This window comes from Camelus dromedarius, chromosome 27 (genome assembly GCF_036321535.1).
Source record: "Camelus dromedarius isolate mCamDro1 chromosome 27, mCamDro1.pat, whole genome shotgun sequence".
Classification (NCBI taxonomy): domain Eukaryota; kingdom Metazoa; phylum Chordata; class Mammalia; order Artiodactyla; family Camelidae; genus Camelus; species Camelus dromedarius.
In genome coordinates, this window is record NC_087462.1 from 21092160 (window position 1) to 21117298 (window position 25139).

A 25139-nucleotide genomic window follows, 5' to 3' on the forward strand; every position below is an offset into this window, starting at 1 on the left:
GCCTTCCAGGAGGCCAGCCTTGGAGCGGAGGGGCGTTGGTGGTGGTGGTGATTAGATGCCTGCTTAGCTGTTAATCAAGCCAAGGTTTCTCGGCTTCGACACTGCTGACAGTTTGGGTGGGATCATTCTTGCTGTACATTGTAGGATGTTGAGCAGTATCCTTGGCCCCGACAGATAGATCCTGGTAGCATTCTCCAAGTCGGTTGTGACAGTCAAAACTGTCTCCAGGCACTGCCAGACATGGTGGGGAGGGGGGCGGGGGGCGGAGATCGCTCCTGGCCAAGAGCCACTGGATGAAGGTGAGGCTTTGAGACTTTGATCCAGGTTTAGGTAACGAACCTCTATCAGAGGTTTGGGTAGTGAGTCTGTGTCAGAACTCAAAAGAGGGGAATTTTATTCTCACTGACCCTTGAACTTTTCAGCTGTGCTCGGGTGGCTAAGCAAGAGGTCTTCTTCAGTTTCTTCACAGAAAGAGAGAACTAGAGCAGGAAATCGAGTGAAAGGGAGAGGGGCAGAAAGGGAAACCGAGGCAGGAGCCAGCAGCGAGCGGCTTCCATGAGATTGCGGAGGGTGCTGGCTGTGCAGGGGCAGGGAAGCCAGCGGGGCGGGGCTGAGGGCCGCCCTGTGCCTGGGTAAATATGCTTTCTGGGGTGGAAGGGCTGGCAGGTAAATATTAGTGACCATCCCCACAACAGCTCCTGGAGCGACTCAGGTGCGGGGAAAGACACACGTCCCTTGTACAGAAACCACATATTTTTCTCCTTCTGTCTCCCTAGCCAGCCAGTGGCTGCAGACTGCCCTGTCCCGTCTTCCCCGGCCCAGACCCTGTGCCCCAGGTCATCCACTGCTGCCAGCCGACCTAGTCAGCCCCAGGTCCTCCTCGCTGGCGCTGGAACCCGGGCGCATGGAGACAGGGGGCAAAGGAAATGAAACTCCTCAGCCCGGAGCCATTGAAAATAATCCCTGCCTTTTCAAAGGCCGCCTTCGCTCGGTGCCAAGGCAAGAACTGTCTGTCTCGCCACCTTTCAGTTCTTGTTAAAAAGCAGAAGGCATGTCAGGGCCGGGCCGGGTCACAGGACAGAGAGGGCTTTCTTTGCAGTGCTGGATGAAACTCAGTGCTTTAATGAAAGCTCTTATTAGCCCCAGCTGGCGTCCCATTTTCCTGGGGTGGAATAAAAAATTGCCTCGGTCATCCTTTCCCAGGCTAATTTCAAAAGCATAATTACCATCATCATAATTGATTACTATTTATTTTGGTCATCAGTAGTCATGCACCCCCTTGTTCCACGGGGATGAAATGGTCTAAGAATATTTATGGCACGTGGCAGCTGTATTTGTTTTTCTTCATTCCACGCCGTCCCCCCAGTCCCTTTCAGGGTAACCCCTTGATTTCATGACACCCGGAGAATCCTTCTCTGGCTCAGACTCCTAAGCTATGGTGACTGATGAGAGTTGGGGTGAAAAGTTGGAGGTTCAAAAAAGACACGGGGAGAGAGCTATCGGGGGTAATAATATTAAAGGGCAAGAGAGGGGTACACCCTTCAACCTTATGTTGGAGGTGGGAGACTTGGGAGGGGGTGGGAGGGGATGAATTGAACATTTATGAGATTGTTGTTTCTTCTCTCTGGTGTCTTGAAGGAGGCAGTTATCAAACATCTGTGGGCAGTTAATTTGGGAAGAGAATTGGTATTTTCTGCCTTCAGGACAGAGAGCTTGAGAGCTGCCTGCATGTGACTACACAAGGATCATAATGTCCCCCCCAAATATTCAAATTATGAATGTAGCTTCCATGTTGCCAAACTCTTAAGACTCCATCAGATAAAAGTCCCAGAGGAGGTTAGTTTAACACACCCAGTCTTGAGTTGGAGCAATTTTCTTCCCACATTGTCCTACCTACTATGAGGTATTTAGACCTCCTACAAGGCTCTGGAGATTAAAAAATAAATAAATAAATAAAGACAAACAAGCAGGGGTTAAAAGCTTTAAATTCCCTCAAAGGGAATGCTTGGACATCTCCTGCCTCCTGCTGAGCAGATGTACTGGTTCTAGGTGGGAATCTGACTCAGGCTGAGGCAAAGGCACTGCCCACCTCCAGCCATATTGCTCCCTGATTTGTGGCAAGATGGACACCAAGCTCAAATTCATCAGTCACAGCCCTTCCGTAGAAGTTTTGAAGTTGGGACCAGTAACAGCACGAGTCGGTGCCTCCTTGACGTTGGCAGTAAGGAACCATCCACAGACAAGTCATCTACCACGTGGATGAAACCAGCCCATGGTGGGCAGGATTGAGTCAATACTTCGAGAGAAGCCCATTTCAGAGATGGGGAGAGAGTCCTGGTGGCATCTTAAACCCTGCTTCCAGTTATTCTTGAAACTTGGAGAAGGCACGCTGGGAGGAGCTAGACAAGTTGTGTCCTGCACACCTCCAGGAAGTGCCATTCATATGACCACCTTGTGATAGTGGCCCACAGGGTTGTGCAGTGTGGAGCTTGCACAACTGTACATGGTGACCCATTTGGCAGCATGCCTGCCCTTTCTTCAGCTTTCTTGGAGACACTCCAATACCCTGTTATTAAACTCCCCTTTTTGCCAAATCCAGTTGGAACTGGATTTATGCCACATAAGCCAGATGAGATCTAAATAATGATAATAGTTATCTACAACCACAGAGAAAAGAAAAGATGTCACCTTGTCTGCCTGCCCCTGCTTATTCTACATACAGGAGGGAAGTACCTGTCTTCCTTAGCTATTAACTCTCAATTTACTGGACCTGCAGGGATTCAGAAAAGGGGAAAAGAAGATGCAAATGTAGAAGAAGATCAGATCCCTACCCCAGCCACAGTCGTGGGGTGCCAGGCCTTGTAGAGCTGCCAGGCATACAGAAGGCGCGTGAATCCTAACAATTTCCGGAAGGCCTTTGGGGCTGGCTGCGTGAGAACAGCTGCACAGTCCCCCAATGGGTGTCAATGTCAACGCAGACTCGACATTTTCCAGGGGGAACGGAGCTGAGACAATGCTGTGCTCCCGCCAGACAGGGCTCTGGGCAGGTTAGGGGGGGATGCAGAGGGAGAAGGAAGGTTGCCAGGCAGAATAGCTGCACGTCCAGACTCAGGGGAAAGAGAACAAGGAAGAGTCTTGAAGAAGACTTCAATTCATAGTTCCTGCATTCCAGCCCTCTCAGCGCTTTCTCAGTCTCCCTAGTCAAATATGTAGACACTTAATTTCTGGAATGAATGATCATTAAAGGATTTTTTTTTTAAGGGTAGGGGGAAGAGGAACGCTGGCAGAGTTCTTAGTAAGAAAGCAGAGGGAAGAGAATTCAGAAAATCCCAAGGAATGTAAATAAATGTTCTACAAAGAGACAGGGGTGGTGCCGTGGGATTAGCCTGGATTTTGAAATCAGCTTGATCTGGGTTCATGTCCTGGCTCCGTGGAACCATAGAGAAGCCACGTCAATTCTGGAAGCATCAGTTTCCTCATTAAAATAGGCATAATAATACCTAATTGCATCTTATATCATCAGACACAAAGATAAGTCTTGATTAGGACTACAGAGCTAGGGGCATGCAGAAAAACCGAGCAATGCTGGAGTGTGAGCTACTGAGTTTTGTTTTCTTATGGTTATTTTTCCCCCCTGCTACGTTTTTGACACTGTGCTAGCTTAGAATATGCATCTTTTCTAATGCAATTCAGTTCTCTGCTTTCATCCTCTGGCCAAATATTTTTGGAAATATGTAACATAGCTCACTTTTTCATAGAGGAACTCAGACTCAAAAGCCTTCCAGGATCCTTACCGTCATTGTTTGAATTTCTTACCTTGGCCCTGCCATCCCCACCAACATCTTGCCTCCTCGTGTACCATTTGGTTTTGCTTTGCTAGTGCTGCTTTCATCTTTTTCTCACTGCCCGTTTGTATTGGTTACCTATTGCTGCATAACAAATGATACCAAAACTTAGTGGCTTAAAACAAGAAGTACATATTATTTCACAGTTTCTGCAAGTCAGAAAGTCTGGAGCATCTGAGTGGTTCTAACTCAGTGTGTTTTGTCAGCCTGCAGGCAGATGTCAGCCCAGGTTTCCCGCAGCTGAAGGCTTGCCTGGGGCTGCAGAATCTGCTTCCAAATCAGCTCACTCATGTGGCTGTTGGCAGGAGGCCTCAGTTCCTCCCTCCATAGGCCTCTCACCTGGTTACTTGAGCATCCTTACAATATGGCAGATGGCTGTCCCAACAGTAAGTGATGGACGAGAGAGTGAGGGAGCAGGAAGTCCCAGGGCCTTGTATGACCTAATCTCCAAATGCTGTCACCTCCACTCTCTTCTGTTTGTTAGAAGTGAGTTTCTAAGTCCCACCCACACTCAAGGGGAAGGAAATTAGAATCCACCTCTTGAAGAGAGGGCTATCAAACAGTCTGTGGACATTTTAAAACCACCACAACATCTAGGTTAGTCAGCCTTCCCATCATGTCTTCAGTTTCAGGATTTTAAGATTTATTTTGAAAGGTGGTACCCAAGGATATCGAGTTATTCCAGCATATTCCTGGAAACCATGACTGTTACCCTAAATGGTAAAGTTTTTATAGATGTGATTAAGTTAAGGATTTTGAGATGAGATTTTCCTGGATTATCTGGGAAGGTCTTAAATACCATCACAAGTGTCCTTTTAAGAGAGAGGCAGAGAGAGATTAGACACAGACCAGGAGAAGGTGATGTGCAGACAGGTACCTGAGTGATGTGGCCACAAGCCAAAGAATGCTGGCAGCCACCCAAAGCTGGAAGAGGCAAGGAATGACTCTCTCCCGGAGAGAGTGTGGTCTTGTTAACACCTTAATTTCAGCCCAGTGACACTGACTTCAGACTTCTGGCCTCCAGAACTGTGAGAGGATAAGTTTCTGTTGTTTTTAGCCACCCAGTTTATGGTAATAGCAACCACAGGAAGCTGGTACACATGGTTTTCCTTCATTCAGCCAATACATCTTTCGTATGCATCTTTTATTAAGTGTCAGCCACTGTGCTAGGTCTTGGGTCAACAGTGGCTTAAAAAAATACCCTCATGAAACCCTACTTCTAAACGTAGTGACTGCCACATATATGTCCACCACCCCGATCTCTGTCCTAAACCCCAGAACCCTACCTACTAAATATTGTCACTTTGACCTCCCCTGGCCTCTAAGTAACTCAACTGAAACTTGCCCAGTTAAACTATTTTTCTTCTCCCTCTATGCCCTTTTCCTGGTTTTGGTTTTTTGGAATCAACATCCACCCAGATACCCAAGTGGTAAAACTCAGCCTTGACTCCACTCTCACCATCTACATCCTGTCTCAAGTTCTGTGGAGTCTGCCTTAGAACTGTCTTCATTCAGCCTTTTGTGATTTCTTACCTAGAGAAGCTCAGCAACTTCCCGGGACGTGGTGATTTTATAATAAGAAGTATACATTTTGGCCTACATCCCTGCTCCTGGCACAGAGCTCCTAAAATCCTTGGAATTTCCTAAGTGAAAAGGGGGATAAGGATGCAAAGAATGTCTTTTGTTATTTGTAACAGGCTCCCTCCCACCACCCCAAAATTTATGTTAATGAGGTGACTTCAGGAAAACCTCTGAGGATGATGGGGGCTGGTTGACTGGGGAAATGGCCAGGATCAGTGGGTTGGAGCTGTCAGCCCCACCCCCAACCTCCTTGGGGGAGGGGTGAGGGACTAGAAGTTGAGTTAGTCACCAATGGTCAATGGTTTAATCGATCATGATCATGCCTTTGCAAAAACCTAAAAGGATGGGGTTCAGAGAGCTTTCAGGTTGGTGAACACATGGAGTTGCTGGGAGGGTGGTGCACCTGGGCAGGGCATGGACGCTCCAGACATCCCCCACCCCCAAACTTGCTCTGTGCATCTCTTCTATATGGCTGTTGTATACTTTATAGTAGACTGATAAACATCAGTAAAGTGCCCTCCTGAGTTCTGTGAGCCATTCTAGAAAGTTGTTGAACCTATGGAGGGAGTCATGGGAAACCCTGATTTGTGGCCATTTGATCAGAAGTGTGGGAGGCCTGGGGTCTGGTATTGGCATCTCCGGTGGGGGCCACCTCATGGGACTGAGCTCTTAACTTGTGGGATTTGATGCTATCTCCTGGTAGGTAATGTAGAATTGAATTGGATTGTCAGACTCCCAGTTGGTGTCCACAGAGAACTGGAGAATTGGTTAGTGTGGGAATGAAAAAAATCACAGATCTGGTGTCAGAGAGTTACGTGACTGTAGAGAAACTGAGTTTTCCCAGATTTGCTCAATGGAGTTTCTCTTTCCAGCTGACTGTTGAGCATGAGTTTCTCCACCTTGGCACTCATGACTTTTGGGGCTAGATAATTATTTTTTGTTAATTGCTGAACAAATTCTTTGTTGTTGTGTACTACACTCTGCATTGTGGGATGTTTAGCAGCATTACTGGTCTTTTACCCACTAGACGCCAGTGGCACTCCTCTCCCTGAGTTGTGAAAATTAAAAATTCCTCCAGACATTGTCAAATGTCCCCTGGGGTGGCAATTGCCCATGGCCCAGCACCAGTGTGTTAAGATGACTCTAGAATTTCACCATAAAATATGTCAATGATAAGATATACTTATGGTGCGGTATGCAGGGGACAACGCTGCTGCTGATTGGCCCAACTGGTGTCTTTCTCTCTTTTGTCTTGATTTTTTTTTTCTAGTTGAAGTTATGAGTATGCATAGTTCAACTAGTTCTGCAAGGTTTGTTAGACAAACAACATTCCTCAGTTCTTCACCCCTCCCATTTTCCCTTCTTCAGGGCCAATATTTTCAACTCTCTTAATATTTGCTCCATATGCCTATATGTTGTTGAATCGCTAACTCTGGCTTTTTTAGTTTTTGGCTTTCTTCGTTAACTTATCCATTGCCTGTGGAACATAAGGACTTACCACTACATTCTCCCTCCATGTCCACCACTTCCCACCCCTCCACCCTCTCCATATATTTATATTGTAATTTTGACTTGATAAACATTTATTATTTCTTTTATACATTTACATATGCCTTGTGGGAGTGGGGCTGTGAACTAACCTTTTGTTTTTCCTAGAGTTAACAATTGCCTTTTTATTGTTGCTGCTGTTTATTTGTTCGGTTTTCTCTGTGTTTAAACATTAATTCAATCCCCAAATCTCGATTTCACCTTCCTGACAAAACCTATGAGCATCTCTCCTGCACAATCTGGCCTGGATGCCCTCAACTCTCATACACAGCTGTCAGCCTGGGCTGGTCCTTTGCCATCATCCAGAGAATTCTTCTCATCTCCTGTTTCTGTATGTTGTGCTGGGTTAAGTATTGTACCCCTCCTCACAAATTCATGTTTTTCCCAGAACCTTAGAATGTGGCATTATTTAGAAATAGGCTTAATGTAGGTGTAACTAGTTAAGATGAGGTCATACTGGAGTAGGGTGAGGCCCTTAACCCCACATGACTGATGTCCATATAAGAAGAGGAGAAGAGGTACAGAGACAGACAGGCACAGAGGAAGGACTTTGTGAAGACACAGAGGGAAGGCAGCCATGTGAAGATGGAAACAAAGATTAGAGTTCTGCTGGCCACAAGCCAAGGAATGCCTCGGTCCAACAGAAACTGGAGGAGTCAAGGAAGAACCTTTTCCTTGAGGTTTCAGAGAAAGCATTGCCCTGCTGACACCATGATTTTGGGTTTCTAGCCTTTAGGACTGTGCTGTTTTCAACCACCCAGTTTGTGGTAAGTTGTTGTGGCAGCCCCAGGAAACTATGTCCTTTTGTTATTAGTTTATGTCTTCATTTGGTAGCATATACCTTTCAATGGCTTCCTGGGGAAAAAACATGGAAGTTAATTTTTTTTTTAGAATTTGCATGTCTGAATTATCTTTATTCTGTTCTACACACGAGTGATAATTGGGCTGGGTATAGAACTCTAGGTTGGAGATGACATTCCTTTAGAATTTTGAAGTCACTGCCCCATTCCTTTTTGTTTGTTTACTTGCTTGTTTTTCTCTCTGTGTGCTGTTGAGAATTCCTTATTCTTTCCAATTCCTGATCTGTTGCATCTGACCTATCTTTTTCTACCCTTCAGAAGCTTGGTAGGATGTTTTCTTTATTCCAAGTATTCTTGAAATTTCATAACAATGTACCTTGGTGTGCACTTTTTTTTTCATTATGCTGTGAACTTGAAGTTCCCTTTCAATTCAGAAATTTCTGTTCTTCAAGTTTGGGAAATATTCTTGTACTATTTTGTTGAACATCCTCTCTTTTCAGTTTTCACTATTCTTTCTTTGTGGTACTCTTTTCATTTGCATGTGAGAATTCTTTGGTCTTCAAATTACTTTCTCTTTTCTTCCCTGTTTTCCATCTCTTTGTCTTTCAGACTTACTTTTGGAAACTTTTCCTCAGTTTTGTCTTCCAATTTTTTACAAAGTTTTTTCCTTCTATTTTCACATTCTTAATTTTCAACAAATATGTTTTGTTCTGTTAGGTGTGTGTGTGTGTGTTTTTAAAGCATTCTCTTCTTGTTTCACGGATGCAGTGTTTTTGCTTATCTTGCAAAGGTTATCAGTGACAGTTTTTGGAAGTTTTTTCTCCTTGCATAATTTCTGTTTCCTCCAAGTTTTTATTTTGTTCTCTGACTTACCTTGTAGAGGCTTTCCTCAGAAGTCTCTTCATCCGTGGGTCTGAATGGGCAGAGCTTCTCGATGGTGAGCTTTATTGCGGGGCTCCATGCTGTGCCACTTCTTGGGGCCCCTGTGTCACTATCTTCAGGCATTTCTAACTGAGCTTATCAGACAGAGCAGAGAAGACTCTTCCATCCTTCTGTATGGAAGGCTTTGTGATCAGGCCGCCCAAGATGGCTGTTCTCTTGCTGTTTGTACATCCCCTGCTGGACCAGTCCCTGCCTCGCCTGCACCCTACACACATGGCTGCCCTTCCCTCTTAATCACAGAGCCTAACCAGTAAATGCCTGTGTACTTGCCTGCAGCTAGGGATTCTTCTAATCTTCAGAGCAGAGCTATCTCCACTATGATAGTTTATCAAAGGGGTGGTGAGGGGCGTGCTCCTCCGCTGGTTTCCCTGGTAACCAATGAGCCAACCTGACATCAGTACCGCCCCACAGTAGTGAAGCCCCCTCCCCCTGCAGGAGTGAAGACTGCCACCACGTCCTGCCCACCATCTGCCGCGCACGGTGGGCTGTCACTCCAGGACCTGGCTTCCGACATGTCAGATCCCCTATCCAGTAAACCGTGGATACCTCTGTTGCTGATCCCAGGTTCTTTCTTCACTCTTGGGGCTGGGCAAGCACAGGGCTTGCAGGCCTGTGGGATGCAGCCCAACAAGGGCAAAGACCTGGTTGCCAGCGTTCTGGAAGCTCAACAGGGGCAGAGGGATAAGAGAGGGACATGTCCACAGCCGCTGAATCCCCATTTTTAGTATGATATGCCGGGTATCAGACCCCATCAAGTGGGTCTGATGTCACACAGTCCCTATGTTTTATCCTGCCTGGAAAGCAAACGGTCAGTCTTGGGCCAGAGCGGTGCAGGGGCAGGTACCCAGAAGTGTGGAGTGTAGGGGTTGGGGTCCAGGCATCTAACTGCTACCAAACAGATTTCAATTAGCCTACATTATTTTGTGCGCTCCCTCCCCACAATTTTGCTCTGGGTTCCAGGAAGTACCTGTTGCTACAGGTTCCTGAGTTGCTCTGCACATTCTTCTGTACAAATCCCGCTGGTTCATGGATTTTCCTGCTGTGAGCTTGGAACTCAGCTCTGGCAGGGCTGCTCGGTCAGTTACTTCCTATCCATATGGTCTCCAGCTCCCAAAGTTCTGTCATTTTCACCTCTCACATTTTCCTTTTAGGTTTATGTCTGTAAAAACTCCCATCATGATCGTTGTAGCAGGGGTTCCCGAGGGACTTTAATCAGGTGCTTGTGTTCAGTCCCATCTCTTTACTCTGAAGAGTCTAGTTTGCCTTTCCAACCTTATCTTGGGTGTTATCCTGGAAGGGAGCTTCGGTATGTCTCTTTTTTTAATTCTTACTATTTATTGAAAGGTAGTTGATTTACAATGTTAGTTTCAGGTGTACACCAAAGCGATTCAGGTATTCATACATATATATGTGTGTGTGTGTGTGTGTGTGTGTATATATATATATATATATATATATACATACATATTTATCTTTTCAGTTTCTTTTCCATTACAGCTCACTGCAAGAAATTGAATATAGCCCCTTACGTTATACAGTAGGTCCTTGTTGTTTATCTTGTTTATACACAGTAGTGTGTGTATGTTACTCCCTAATCTGGCTATGTCTTAAGTCTGTTCCGAAATGCCTTGTTCAGCATTCCTCTGTCCAAAACAGCACTTTGGACCAATCATGTCGTATCCAGCAAACCCCATAAAATATATTTATTTATATCATAATATCTTCCTATGTAACCAAAGGAATCATAGTTTCATCCGGCGCTTTGCTCAAGCACGTTGCCTCTTCTTTATTCTTCTCCTGCACCTGATCCCCACGTGACACTGGGAGTAAATAAAGAAAGCAGGCTTGGGGGTCGGGGGAGGTTGGTGATTTATTGGTTTGTGACACATGCGGTCAAAAGTCAGCTTGGGGACTTGTCTTATTTAGGATGGCCAGGGAAGCCTGCTTTGATGAGGTGTTGAGTGAGCAGAGGCCACAGGAGGTAAAGGATTAAGCTTGCAGGTATGCTTGGGGGCGTGTGTGTGTCGGGGGGGAAGATAGTTCCAAAGGCGCTAGAGGGGAAAGCAGGTGGCCAGTGAGGCTGGAGAGGAAGAGGGAGCGGGAATGTGGTGGGGGACCAGCTCGGTGGGTCCATGATTAGATCGTGACGCTCTCAGGCTCAGGGCAAAGCAGGAGGCAGATCTGTGTGCAGTTGTCAAAATGAGGCTGGTGGGGCCAGTCGGACCTGGGCTTGGATCTCCATCACTTATTAACCTCCCACAACTTACTTCCCCTGCCCCCAGCCTCGGCCCTCCCTTCTGTGAAATTGGGGATAAGAGGAAGGCCTATTTCTTAGGGTCACTGTGAGGATGAAATGAAGCAACGCATATAAAGTGCTTCACAAAAGTCCTCAGTTACTATCATATTGTTACTAAATGCCAGAGATTGCTGTGTCTCCTGATCAGACTCCCACCTCACCCTTAATCCTCCATAACAGTGATGTGTTGGGAGGGAGGTGGGATTGGTAGAAGGGGTCTTGGGGTGGGGGGTGTCTATTATAAAATAGTAGACTTTGTAGCATCTTCGGGAACAGCACTGTCTCTTTCAGAAGTCAGGTGTGTTTCAGGGCATTACCCAAATCCCGTGACATTAGTGAGATTTGTGGTTCAACAAAGCCACCGACAATTCTTCTGGCCCAGTGGCCTCTTTCTTGATTTCCATCACTCCAGGAACCAAGATACTGGGGCAGCGGGAGGGAAGTGTCCACCCCGGGCTGAAGATCAGACTCACGAGGAAGCTTCCAGCTGCCCGAGGCTACCTGGGGCCCCCACCTGCAGGATGCTAGGGTGTAGCTTTAATTGGCCCATCTCACCACACAGCATGCCAACAGCCCTGGAATGTTTCCTCAGACGAGGCAGTCTCTGACTTACAGGAATGAAGAGTCACCTTTAATTCTTGGGTCCAGAAGGATCCCAAATGAATTTAGAATAACTAAAGACTCTCAGTTCAGAAGGACACTTTAAAAAGCAACCAATAATTACCGTTTCAGAGCCATGAAGCAGCCCGGAGAGACCGAGGCCTGTCCGTAAGAGACCAAAGAAAGAATTCTGTTTACCAACTTTTCATTTACGCTCCACCTACTTCCAAAAAGAATCTGGGGTGGCTGCCTGGAGAAAGCAAACAAGAATCCCAGCTCTAAGATTTTGCCCACTGCTAAAACTCTGGGGATGGATCTATCAGAGTGGGTTATTTGCCACAAGGGAAAAGAAATAGATTATGGATCCAAATGAATCACACGGAGGGACCAGATACTTATACACGTAATATACATTGAAAAGAGAAACCAGGAGGAGGGCATAGCTTAGTGGTAGAGCATGTGCTTAGCATGCATGAGGTCCTGGGTTCAATCCCCAGTACCTCCATTAACATCTATTTAGATAACTAAACCTAATTGCCTCCCCCTACCAAAAAAATTTAAAAATAAAAAAATTAAAATTAATTAAAAAAAAATACAGATGCCATTCCCAAAGCTACTTTTCCTAGCATCATCAGGGAATGGAATTTTAAAAGCAAATGTTGCCATATTTAAATCACTGATTGGTCTCTGGTCTATGCACTGAAATTCTATCATTAAAATTCTTAAGGCAAATGTTCCGGGAAAGTGACAGGTGTAAATGTATCCATTTATCAGGTGGTTCCCATTGCAACAGTTGGTCTCAGAGTGGATGCTAGTTTGGGGCAGAAGATTTGAGAGTCTCGACTCCTGGTATTGCCGGAGGAAGGACAGGATGGGCTGGGGTGGGGCATGGGTGGCGGTGGTCTCACTGCACGGGGGGGCGGGTGCCTGGTGCTGAGAGTGGGGGTCGCAGTGGAAAGAAGACGTGCGTAAATGTGTGAGAGTGAGAAACTGACATTTGCTGAGCATCTAGTCTACGTTCAGGCTTTTAAATGCTATCTTTGCAGCAACCCTGGGAAATCAGTGTTATTATTCCTAGTTTTATTAAGGAGGAAGCTGAGACTCAGAGAGGTGAGTGATGGGCCCAAGTCACACAGCTAGAAAGGAAGTGAGTCCTGGCTTGTTCAAAACGTGAGCCGGCACCGGCCCATCCACAACCGTGGCACGTGCTGACCCCTTAGGTCCCGGAAGTCTCGACCTGGGGGTGCCTCAGGGGTTCTCTCGTTCAGCTTCCTCCTCTGGGCGGGCAGGGAAGCAGAAGCCCAGAGGCCCGAGGCATCTTGACGGCTGGCCGGGCGATAGCAGAGGCTCGCCCCGAAGCCCGGCCCTGCAGTCCAGGGTCCTGCTGCTGTTTGCGAACGACCACACACTTCAGCCGCCTGGACGGCTGCCGCGACCGCGACCCGGCCTCACGCGGCCGAGCTCCCGAACGCTCTCCAAGCCCACAGCCGTTTTCAAAAGTGGAAAATTTCAGCCGCCACACCTGCTGAGAAGTGGGGCCTATTTTGCACTGGAAGCCGCTTTATTTACCATACCTGACCTCGGTCTGCATCAGAGAACATTCTTCAGGATCTAGAGACTTGCAGGTCAAATCCTGCTGCAGCCCGCGCTCGGGGTGGGGGGCGGGGGCAGGGGTGCTTCTGCCTGTCAAGTATTTCCAGGCTAAGTGGCCTGCGGCTTGGAAATATTTTTGACATAGTGTGTTTTTTGTTGCTTATGGGAATCGATTTTTTTTAAAAGGTAAATATTGGCATGAATTCCAGTGCAAACACAGACTTCCATATATCATTCACAGGTAAATTAAAATTAACATCACTTTTCCTAGTGGCCTGTTGACAAACTCTGCCAAATTTAGGCAGTTGGGATATTAGAAATCAAGTTGTTTGAAACTCACTATGACATATATGAAATGGTTTAATATTTTCAACCAAAGGCATGTGTCTAGTTCTTATTGGGTGGGGGTTGAGGGGGAGAAAGAAACAATAACAAAAAAAAAATTTAAGTTTTCAGAACTATTCAACCATTAGGCACATAGCTGACATTTTAAAAGTATCTTCCCTGTGCTGGACACTGTTTTCCCTATAAGTTATTATTTGATGGAAGCCAGTCCGTCTTCCTGGGGTCAACGCTCAGCTTTGCCATATACTGTGTGACCTAGGGCAATTTACTTACCCTCTCTGTGCCTCCACTTTCCTCATCTGTAAAATGGGGATAGTAGCAGTCCCCATCCAAATGGCAGGGCTGTGAGGGTGAAAGGAGATTATCCTTCTAAGGCATTTAGTACAGGAGCTGGCCTGGAGTCGGCACTCAGTACAGGTCAGCAGCTGTTACCTTCTGACTCACAGACACACCCAGTAAGTCTTCCGGTCCGCACTTGGTGAATGCAGGCTGTGGGCTCACGGAGGGTGTGTGCCCCAGAGGCACACAGGGAGTCTGGGGCAGAGCTGGGGCTTGAACTCAGACCTTTCTACCTGTGAAACTAAACCCAACAGAGAACCAGAGTGGGCCCGAGTGTGACTTCAGGCAGGTAGATGGTGGAGGGAGTGAGGTGGCTTTGAGAAGCAGGGCCACCCACGTATCTCTCCTGGGGTTGCTGTAGCTCCTTCTTTTTAACAAGTGTAATGAACAGAAAAGAACACTACTATTACTGTGAAATTGGTTGGCCTAAGAAGAATTTCATTTTAGGAGAGAAAACTGTTCTCATTTGATGTGAAATGTGAGGCGCCCTGAGCAGAGCCCAGGACGCTGGTCCTCACCCTATCAGCCCCAACGGCCCCTCCTTACAGGAAATTCTTTGTAAAATCCCCTTTCCCGTCCTGAAATGAATTGAGATGAAATGCACCCACACACGTAATTCCCTCTCCCAAACTAACATAATGCCTTAGTTGTCACAGAAAGAGAAATGAAAATAATTAATGTTACAAACATGCGTGCGCCAATATCTAGACATAAGGGCGTGGCCACACCCGGGGACATATTTGAAGTGATCAGTTATGTGAATACATTTGGATTTAAGAGAAGTACGACAATAATTGAGTGAAGGTTGCTGAAACTTCCTTCTCCTTGATAGTTTGAAAAAGAGCCAACTAAGTATGTGTGTCTCTTTCAAACACAGAATCCCCTAGAGCTGTAGACGGACACAGGTGGGTCTGCAGGTAACTCAGGCTGCACCCTGAGCAGCTTTGTTGTCAGTGATGCATTTTTTCTGAAATGGTGATTCAAATCTTGATAAAGTTCCAAATCAAACAAAATATCATCTTCTCTAAATTTACACAAGAGTTACATTCGGGAAATTCAGTGTATGTTAAACTGTACAAAAAAAAAAACAACTTTGTGTTTATGTGTAAAGCTGAGCTAGGCTCTAGGTGAGCTCATTATAAACAGGTTTTTCACTTTCATGGATGCCTGATGGATCACTGGAAAGGCGTATGGGATTATAAGTTAAAATGTGAAAGGTAGACCTATGAAATTTCTAGAAGGAAATGAAGAGACAGGAAAAGATTACTTAGCATCAGAATGTATTAACCTGAAAGGAAACGTTAATGAGTTTTACTCTCTAAAGATCCTGTTTCATCCAGTGACACTTTGAGGAGAGTGAAAAGATGAGTCACAAACTAGAGAGGAGATCCGTAATCCATGTATTCATCAAAGAAGTCGTACCCAGAATACATAAAGAGCTACAAACAATAAAAGAAAAAGCATAGACTTAACAGTAAACTGGGCAGAGGCTTGAGCAGACAATTCACAAAAGAGGGTATCCAAATGGCCAGCGATCGCAGTGAGATACCACAGCACACCCTCCAGAATGGCTAACATGAAACAGATAATACTAAGTGTTGACAAGGAAGCAGGGCAACAGGAACTCTCCTAATGTGCAGATGGGACTGTCAACGGCTACAACAACTTTGGAAAACTTTTCAGCTGTAGCTGCTAAGGCTGTGTATATGCCTGTCCCATGGCCCAGGTGCTCACTCTGTGGTGAATGCCTAGGAGAAATGTGTACGTCTGTCAATCAGGAAGTACACGGGGGAATGTTCAGGGCAGCGCTACTTCTAATAACATCAAAGAACCCAAGTGCCCATCAAGAACTGTCTGCAGCAACATGAAGGAATCTCTGACACATGAATGTGAGTGGAAGAAGCCAGACCCAAAAAATATACTTGGCATGATGTCTTTCCAAGGAGGTTAAAAAAAAATAGAATTCCTGGTGTTAGAAGTCAGGGCGGTGGTTATCCTGGATGGATGGTAGCGGCCGCGAAGGGATCTGAAAGAGTTTTAGGGGTGCTGATAATCTCCTGGTTTGGGTCTGGGAGCTGGTTAGATGGATATGTCCACTTTGTGAAAACTCATCGTGTGTACACATAGATGCGCACACTCTTCTGTATGCACGCCATAGTTCAATAACTTTACAGTGAATATTGGAAAAAAATTTCAGCCCCTATCTGCTAAATGCCACTGGCTCCCCGCCAGTCACTGGGACAGCTGAAAATGCCCCACTCATTTGCAAAACACCCCCAAAGATTCCCCCCGTGAGAACTCCTGGCCCAGACAAAAGGGATTAAGACAAAAGCCTGGGGAAATTCTCCACACAGGAAAGTCACCGGGATCGAGGGGTTTATTGGTTCGCATCCAGGAGGAGATGCGAGGAAGAGTCTGTAGATGATGCTCAGGAATAAGGAGGGGATTGGAGGTTGGAAGGGGTTGCTCCAGAGCGACCAGGGATGCAGCCCCACGTGTTGGCCGGGCTGTGAGTTCTGGAGCAGCAGGGGCACCAGCTGGTGGTGCTCTGTTGGCCCACGCTCCACGCCCACGGGTGTGGGTGCTGGGAGCCAGGAGCTGGGGGGGGGGGGCATTCTGCCAGGCCAGCAGGATGAATGGAGGACAAGGTGGGAGGTTGGGGTCTGCATCCAGTGAGTGTCTGGGGGAGACAGCCAGTGCTCCCTGGGGTGTTTCTGAGCCCAGAGAACAAGCCTTGAGGCTACTGGTCACAGGTGGGAGATCAGAGTCAGCAGAGCACCAGTTACCAGGTGGGAAAGGGCACAGCTCTGGATGCCAGCGGGTCTCAAACAGTGGTGGGGTGGTGGGGCAGTCAGGACACCTTCCTTCCCAGGCCGGGATGGTGTGGGCCCCTCCCCTATACACCTTGGGGCAGAGGCATCTCATGGGTGTCCCCCGTCAGAACACATATGAGATGGGTGAGTCTTAGATCCTCGCCTCCCCAGGTGTAAACTTTTTAAGTGGCTGGATTATGTGAATCTGAGGGTTACTGGGGAAGGAGTAGGGGTACCCTAGTGGGTGTTGAAGCAGCAACTGGTTTCCAACCTGTGTGGTTGTGTTTATAATTTACCAGCCAGTACAAGTGTGTCTTTACATGCTGGCTGAAGGTCAGCCCAGTCTAAACACTCTATCCGGATGAGAATCAGGGGAGGCCATCTGAAAGACGTTTTTATCCAGGAGACATCCAGGCAGCATACACGTCTCTCTCATAACTAATTGCACAAACCACCTGAGAAACAACACAAAGTGGGCTGAGGCAGTTCACTGGGTGTTGACTGTACATGGAGAGAGAGGGGAAGAGGTATCTCAGCTGGAAGTCAGCCCAGGGGGAGACGGTCCCTTGGTTAAGATGAAGTTCATAGCAGTTGCTGTGAAAGCATCGTGCCTAGAAGAGCAGCAGTTTACACATCATCATGCTGACTCCTCTCTCATTTAAAATAGTCCTACAAGGAGTTAGTCCAGGGCTGACCAGGTTCCATGGTCACAGGGGTACCAGGTTCTTCATATTACTGCTTCACCATTTTTAGCCTTTGCTTTCATCCTCTAGTTTGCCTCATGGCCCAACGGAGGCTGCCAGAGCTCCAGCTACCTCTTATGCATTCCAGAAGGGAGGATGGAGGGAAGGGCAATTGGATACTCCATCTAGCTGGCCTCTTTTAAGGAGCATCCTTGACCCTGCCTAATGAAGACGTGGAGTAATTTCCAGGATATCACAGAGAAAGTGAGAGCAGCAAGACCTCAAGAAAACAGAATTGGAGGTCTTCCAGTAAGTCAGATCTGCAGCCGGCATTTTGCAGAGCATACTGGAGAGGGGAAAATGCCTCTTTAGAAACCAACAGTTAAGTACTTGATTTATGAGCACTGGGAGATGCAATTAGCAACAAGAACTCTGGGCCCACAAAGCATCCTGGGAGAGGGTAGAGGGCAGAGGGCAGAAGGTTAGGTTCAGCTGAGTCTAGATGCTGGAAGAGAGAGAGGATCCAGCCAGATCAGAACAGAGGGTGGCCTCTGATGTACCTGTGCAGGGGGCTTCCGGCTCTTTGGTGATGAGGGACCAGTGTAAATGCCAGTTCACCATCATGTGACACATTCATCTGTGTCTGACACACCCCACACAGGCAGTCAGCTTCCTAGAGTCCTTCCTGAACCCCTTCCCAAGACACTGGGAGTCTTAGACTCAGGGCACTAGCCTCATCACAAAATTCAATCTCTAAGTTTAACCAATGCCAAATCATTTCTGTTCAGTGGTGGGATGGGAAGCTGAGATGTTCCGGAGCCTTGGGAAAGCCTATCATCTGGCTTCTTCTGATGGCTGCGCACGGGGACAGCCTTCCCGTCCCAATGCCACAGGCACACGAGTTGGAATCCAGCCCCATGGCCGGGCAAGTTCAGGACATCTTGCATTTCCTAGCGGTTGGCCCCTACCCCCTCCGCTGCTCCCACCCCAGCCCCACAAGTTCATTATTTCAAATAAGATCTTTTGAGCCTTGACTGAATATGCCAGCAGTGCTCTAGGTGCAGGTGATCAGGTCTGTCCCTGCAAATGCAGGAGAATGAAAGGGGGACCCATTTCATATGTTCAACGGTTGAGAGTTCTAATCAAGTTAACAAGCCATTAATACAGTCCGCTCTAAAATCTTCTCCCGACAAATGTGCCTTCCTGACTATCAGAGAGGTTTGCCATGTGAGCAGATGGGCTCCTTTCGCCCCATTTTAGAAGCAAAGACAGAAATCTAGATTTGATGTGAAATCTCCCAATTTTAAAATGGTGACCCCCCCCCCCCCGTTCAATTTATCAGATACCATGAAGCAGAACAGACGTCATCTGGGGGCCACACGTGGCCCGCGGTCTGCTCTGTTCCACTTCTGTGTCCCCTGCCTCTGTGCAGTTCTCAGCGTTGTGGGGGAGGTGGTCTGCATTTGGTTGATTTATATTTCCACAGATTCCAATCTCCAGAATTATTACATTTTGGGCATTTTCAATGTCACCCTCGAGCCAACAGCCAACTATGCAGGAAAACAAAAAAAGAAAAAAGGAAAGAAAAAGGAATCAAGGAATTGAGTTGGATTTCAGAGACCTGAGACTCTGCCCCAGGGTTCACAGGTCCGCTTCAGCTCGCAGCGGTCGGAGGTCCTGCTGCTCAAAGCCTGCATCCCTGGCTCTGCGGAGTCTCTGTGCCGACAAGGAGGAGTTGCGGGCGCCCTCCAGTGGACAGAGGGAGGCACTGCCGAAAGCCGGCGGGCTGGCTGGAGGCTGTGGAGAGCGGCCTGGGCTTGGGGGCAGGGGGTCGAAATCACCTGACTTGGCACCAGGGACACAGAAAGGCAGCCGGCTCCCCGCAATTCAAGAATTACTTGAAATACTAACAATATAAATAATAACCATAACCATAACAATAATGATAATAAATAGAATGGCAAAGATAGAATAACTAATATTTAACAGCTTATGATTTACAATTCACCAGAGGTGAGGGCTTAAGTTATGAGGGCATCTGGGGGAAGAGCATTATAGCCAGTGCAAAGGCCCTGGGGCAGGGAGCATTTTTGCAGGTTCAAAGAACAGTAAGAAGTGCAGTGTGGCTGGCGTGGATGAGCAAAGAGGGGAAGTGGGAGAGGAGAGGGCAGAGGAGGAATGAAGGTTGCGGGGAGGGTGGAGGACGAGCACGTCCAGGTCTTTATTCTGAGGAAAGCAGTGGCCACTAGAGGGGCCACCATTGCAAATACCCTCCTTGTCCCCAGTGCCACACCCGCTGTCCTGCTGTTTCCTTGTTCAGCAAACGTCTATGCCATTTCTAGGCTCAGGGGACCCAAGAGGCAGTTGCTGATGACTGCCCTCAGAGACGCCCCAGGCTGGTGGAAGGGACTGAGGAGGGACGAGAGTGCGGGGAGCTGAGTGGAGAGCTTTGTGAGTGATGTGGGTGTCATGGGGCCCGGGCCACCCGGTCCTCCAGTGGTCTGTTGTGGTGGTGGCCGGACCAGAGGTCTTCATCAGGTAGCCTGTCCCTGGTGGATGTGTTGACTGGGGCCAGTGGACCTGAGTGCAGTGGCAGAAGTTGGGGCTTTGTTGCCAGGGCAGAGGGATGGGAGAGGTGTTCAGAGAAGACTCAAGGTCACCTGTGTGATTTTAACCCAAAACCCTTGCAGCAGCTGTGGCCTCCTGCCCAGGTCCCTTGGTGCTGGGGACAAAGCTGAGCACACAGAAGAGGCTGCAAACCCTCATCCCAGCATGGCTGAGCTGCCCCCTTCTGTCCTCAGAAGGAGGAGGGGACAGAATGGGGTGTCTGGCCCGTCTCCCAGGTCCTCCGCTCCTATCCTATGCTTTATGGGATGCGATTCCCGGATTTCAAACTCCCTGAACAGATGTCAGTCGGGCAGGGGCATGCCAGGTCATTTTTGAGAAAGTTCACTCTGGCCACATGGGGGAGATGGGCCTGAATGGGAGAAAGGGTGAAGGTGGGGGCAGATCATTCTTTATGGTCCCAGAAGCACTTTTGAAAGCGGAATGACCCTACTTGGAGGTCTGTTTACCCTGCTGGGTGTCTGGGTTAGTTCTGGAATCAGCTGTGTCTGATAGGGTGGGAGTCAGGCAGCATACTAAATGCCTCCCTTTCAAAAATGCTGGGCCAACAGGGAGGTCTCGGGCAGCCTTGTTTGCAAACCGCAGAAACCACCTGCAGTGAGTTTAAGCAGCAATGGAATTTATTACGGGACACTGGGGGGCTCTGAGCATCTTTTGAGTGGCCCGAGAACCAGGCTAAGAGGCTCTGTGGTGGGAACGCAGCCCAGATGTGCCACCGCAGGGCAGCTCCAGGGAGTGGAACTGTGCCCAGTGCCAAGAAGAGCCACCGCACAAAAGGGTCCAGACATAACCCTAGACCTTCTGCCACTGGGCCTTGCCGCCTCCCCGCGACCTGTGGGAACCGGCTTCATCTCAGAGCCGCTGGCTCGGAATCATGTTCTGCTGCTGGTGCATCTGACTGGAGGGTCTGGTCACCTGCCTGCACCCTGGTTTCTGGGAAACAGACTTTCTGGCCCCTCTGGGGAGTCAGGGACTCAGGAGGAGGGAATTCTCCAAAGTGGTGGAGGGCGCTCACGATTCCGGACAAGCAGAAGGACAAACATGTGTTACAAGTAAATAAGGGGAAATCATTTCAAAGCTCAGGCCATCAGGTACCCCATTGTCTGAAAGGAGAGACAGCACGTGTGCTACTGGCTTCTGTCATTAGGAAGGATGATGTGGGAGGGGCACAGGAATCCCAGAGCATGCCCCAGCCCTGGTCCACGATGCTTCCATCGTCACTATGTGCGCAGTCCCAGGGCAGAGTGGAGTGCGGAGTCAGCGCTTCCCTCGGGCGCCCTTCATTCCCCTCACTTCCCAGGAGCGTACTGAAGGCTTAATCTGTTCTAGACCCTGGGGGGACAGGAACACCCTCTTCTCTCACCCCCCAGGCTCCCTGAGAATCAGCAGGAATCCTAGCCCTCTTCCTTCCCAATCCATCAACTCCGTGGAGACCAGTGGTCGGGCACAGCTCTTGTTGCGGGATGAGCCCTGCACGGAGGCCACGGGCAGGGCCACATGTCCTGATTCTTCTGTATGTGTAACGTGTACGAGGCCTTGAGAAGAGAAGCCCCCATGCCTGGACTTGCCCGGAAAGCCCCTTAGCTAGATCACCCAATTGATTTGGTACATTCTCTCGTTTCCTTGTGGCTGCAGTGTTGCTCAGTCTCTCCCTCCCAAGAACAGAAGTAGTACCCTCTCTTCCCGTTTCCACAGCAGATCCCTGCGCCTCTCCACAGGCTGTTCCTTCTTCCCGCCGTGCCTTTGGTGGCAGCGAGACGGAAGCCGGAGATAGGGAGTGAGATATGGTGGTATCTGTGGACACAGGACCTGTGCACGTTCCACCTCTGGTCTGCCCCGCAGAGCCCCCATCAGCACTGCACAAGGAGCCCGCTGCTGCATCATTTGTACTAGTGGAAACCTGGACACAGCTAAATGTCCATCAAAAGGGGCGTGGTCATAGATGCAGTGGCCTCTCCCTGGCATGGACTGTGATGCCCTGGTTAAGACAAAGCATTCCAGAAGAGTGGTTAAGCATTTGTGCTCTGAAGACAGATAGCCCAGGTCTAAATCCCAGCTTGGCTACTTACTTGCTGTGTGATCTTGGGCAAATCATTTAACCTCTCTGTGCTGTGGTGTCTCCCATCTGTAAAATGGATGATAATAAAAGCCCCTGCCTCACAGGGCCATTGTGAAGATAAAAGAAGATTTGTGTTAGGTATATCATAGGATGATCCTCAAAATTTATTAAGTGGGCTCATAGCGCGCCCTCTGGTGGTGGTAACGTGTAGCGCCGCAGGGCCCTAACAACGTTGGGGCACCAGAAAAACGTTGCTGATTCTCACCAGGACTTGGGACGCTTTACTCTGGATTGGGGGCTGGTGGTCTCGCCAGATCTCCGTGCAGTGCAAGAAGCCTTTCCCTTTATTGTTTTGTAAATTGTCACTGTCTGGGGTTTTCAGATGTAGTAACTGAAAACACTGGGTGTCCGGTTAGATTTGAATTTTAGTAAATCATGGATAATTTTTTAGTATGAGTATGTTGCATGATTGCATGGAACGTACTTCTGCTAAAAAAGATTATTCGTGGTTTATCTGAAATACAAATTCCTATATTTTATGTGTCGTGCCTGTGGGAGGGGTTCCTGTTGTGGAGGAGGGGAGGGAAGGAGGGAGGGAGGAGGTTGGGGGAGGGGGAAGTGTGCGAGGAAGGGGGCGCAGGTTCAGCAGGGGGCCGTAGTGACATCAGTTTTCTGTGTGGCTGGGGTTGCCGGGGTCCCTTGTTCTAGGACAGTGCTGCTCAACCCCGTCATGCTGAGACCACTTGGAAGCTCGGAAAGTCCATTGATTCCGATGTTCTTGGTTTGATGAAGGAGTAGGCTTGGCTTTCTTAAAACTCCCAGGCAATTCACATTTGTAGCCAAGGTTGAGAATCACTGCTTAAGGAGAGCTGGTCCTGCACAGGGGTGTGTGTGTGTGTGTGTGTGTGATCCCCAAGTTTACCAGTGTGGGGTCCTTCCTGAGAGACCATGTCTGCATTACGGAAAGGCCTGGGACTCTTTCCCAAATGTTTCTAGCCATCCCCCCACCACCTTCCACACTCCCACCCTGGGGGCCTGGGAGGGGGATTTACACGTTACTGATCACTTCCTGCCTTTGATTTCCTGTTCGCATTGAGCACTCAATCTCATTCCTGTCTTTCCCCGGGACTGTTTCTTTCTGTCCCTGTCAACTTAATGCTGGTTTTCAATGACCACCAGCCCACAGGGGTCAAGTTTAGCAGATGTTTCCTAAAGGTCTGCAGTGAACAAAGGGTGTCATCCCCGAAGTAAATTACTCTGCCCTCCAGTCCCCACCCCACCCCCGCCCCGCCATTGACTCCTACAACTCCTACAAACCCTGCTTCCTCCAGCTGTCAGCATGCAGCTGCTAGCCAGATTCCAAGCTGCTGTTCCCTTTTAATCAGAACAATTAAACCCCTTTTTCTACACATTTCCCGCAAGTCCAGGTATGTCCAAAAGAGATACACCATCCCTGCGAAGAACTGGGCGATGCTCTTCCTAGGCAAGCCGGCGCCAGCTGCAGCCAGGGTTTTGCAAAACAGCATCTCCCTCTTCCTCCTACACGTGCAAATCCTCAGAGATTTTAGCAAGTTATTTTAATAGCTAGAGGGCCCTGCTGACTTCGGTGCAAATATTCTGGCCAGAAAACCAAAGTCCTTGGATAAAACCCAATAGTTGGGGGTGGGGGTGGGGGGGAACAGGGGTCCCCTGGTCCCAGGGGAAGGCAGCTGCGGTCCCGGCAGATGTTCCTAAAGACCTGGGTTTGGGCCACATCTGTCCTGTGGGGACGCTGCAGGAAAATGGAGTGCGAAAGCACGGCCATATCCCAGGTCTCTGGCGAGTCCCTGGGATGCGCCCCATCAAGTGAGGGTCTTTGGCTTTGCACAGGCAAGAATTCAAGAGGGAGCCTAGCAGAGTGAGAGCAGATTTATTCAGGGAGACACTGACTCCTCAGACAGAGTGCAGGCCGACACAGAAGGCCAGAGAGTGGGAGTGTTTAGTTCTTAAGGGCTCTGTAACTTCATCTGCTAACAAGCGGGAGTTTATTCCAACTACTTTGGGGAAGGGGTGGGGATTCCCAGGAATTGGGCCACTGCCTCCTTTTTGGCCTTTTATGGTCAGCCTCTGAACTGCCATGCCACAGTGGGAGTGCCATTTATCATGCTAATGTATCATAATGAGCATGTAATGAAGCTCAAGTTCTACTGGAAGTCAAATCTTCTGCCATCTCGGGCCTCAAGGTCTACCGGAAGTTGAACCTCCCGCCATCTTGGTTCTAACCAGCTTTTGTCCTAGCCTCAATTGCTGTGCGATTCTTTTTGTGGTTGCACCCTGCCCCCTCTTCTCCTGTCTCTGGGAGAGCAGCAGAAGGGGGGCAGGAGAGAGGGAGGAAGGGGATGGGAGAGAAAGCAAAGGAGGTGAGGGTTAAAACAAAATGACTTAGATCCCTCTAAGACAGTCTCTAATCCTCCAGGGAAAGAAGTGAGAGAGAAGCAGAAGGAGGCACCGTCCTGGTGAGGATGAGCCCTGATGTCCAGCTCCCCTCCGCTCCCAGGGTCCGCAGGGAGGCAGCCGCAGCCAGCTTTGGTCATATGGGATGGATGCCTCTCAGCCAAGCTGCCTGGGAAGCCAGGTTCCTGAAGTCCAACTGTATTTCTTCCTTCTCCATAAGGTGGCCTGGGTTGGGGACATTGAGTCTCTCGCTTCCTTGGAGAGCTGCATAAATCTGAGAGGTCTTTGTGCCAGCAGGGGCGTGGGACTAGGGTGCAGTCCAATTCTATTGAGAGACTGAGAGGCTCTTGTGTCTTCTGCCTTTCGAAACAGTCCACAGGATACTAACGTTAAACAAGTTATAAACGTTCTTTTCCTTCTTCTTCTCTTCTCCTCCTCTTCCCCTCCCTCTCCCTTTCCTCTCTCCCCTTTCTTCTTCTTTTTTTTTTAATTAAAGTATAGTTGATTTACAATATTGTGTTGGTTTCTGGGGCAGAGCACACTGATTCACTTATACATACATATTCTTTTCCATTATAGGTTATTATAAGATATGGAATATAGTTCCCTATGCTATGCAATTGGACTTTGTTGTTTG

General features: G+C 48.3%; 1 long non-coding RNA gene across 1 annotated transcript in view; it reads left to right on the forward strand.

Moving 5' to 3' along the window:
* The window catches only part of LOC116148457 (uncharacterized), a 118541-nt gene extending 93656 nt beyond the window's left edge, over nucleotides 1–24885 (forward strand). Inside the window, exon 4 of the long non-coding RNA XR_010378025.1 lies at nucleotides 24525–24885. This is a non-coding gene — a long non-coding RNA (uncharacterized LOC116148457). The remainder of the gene's footprint in view (nucleotides 1–24524) is intronic.
* The last annotated feature ends 254 nt before the right edge of the window (nucleotides 24886–25139 follow it).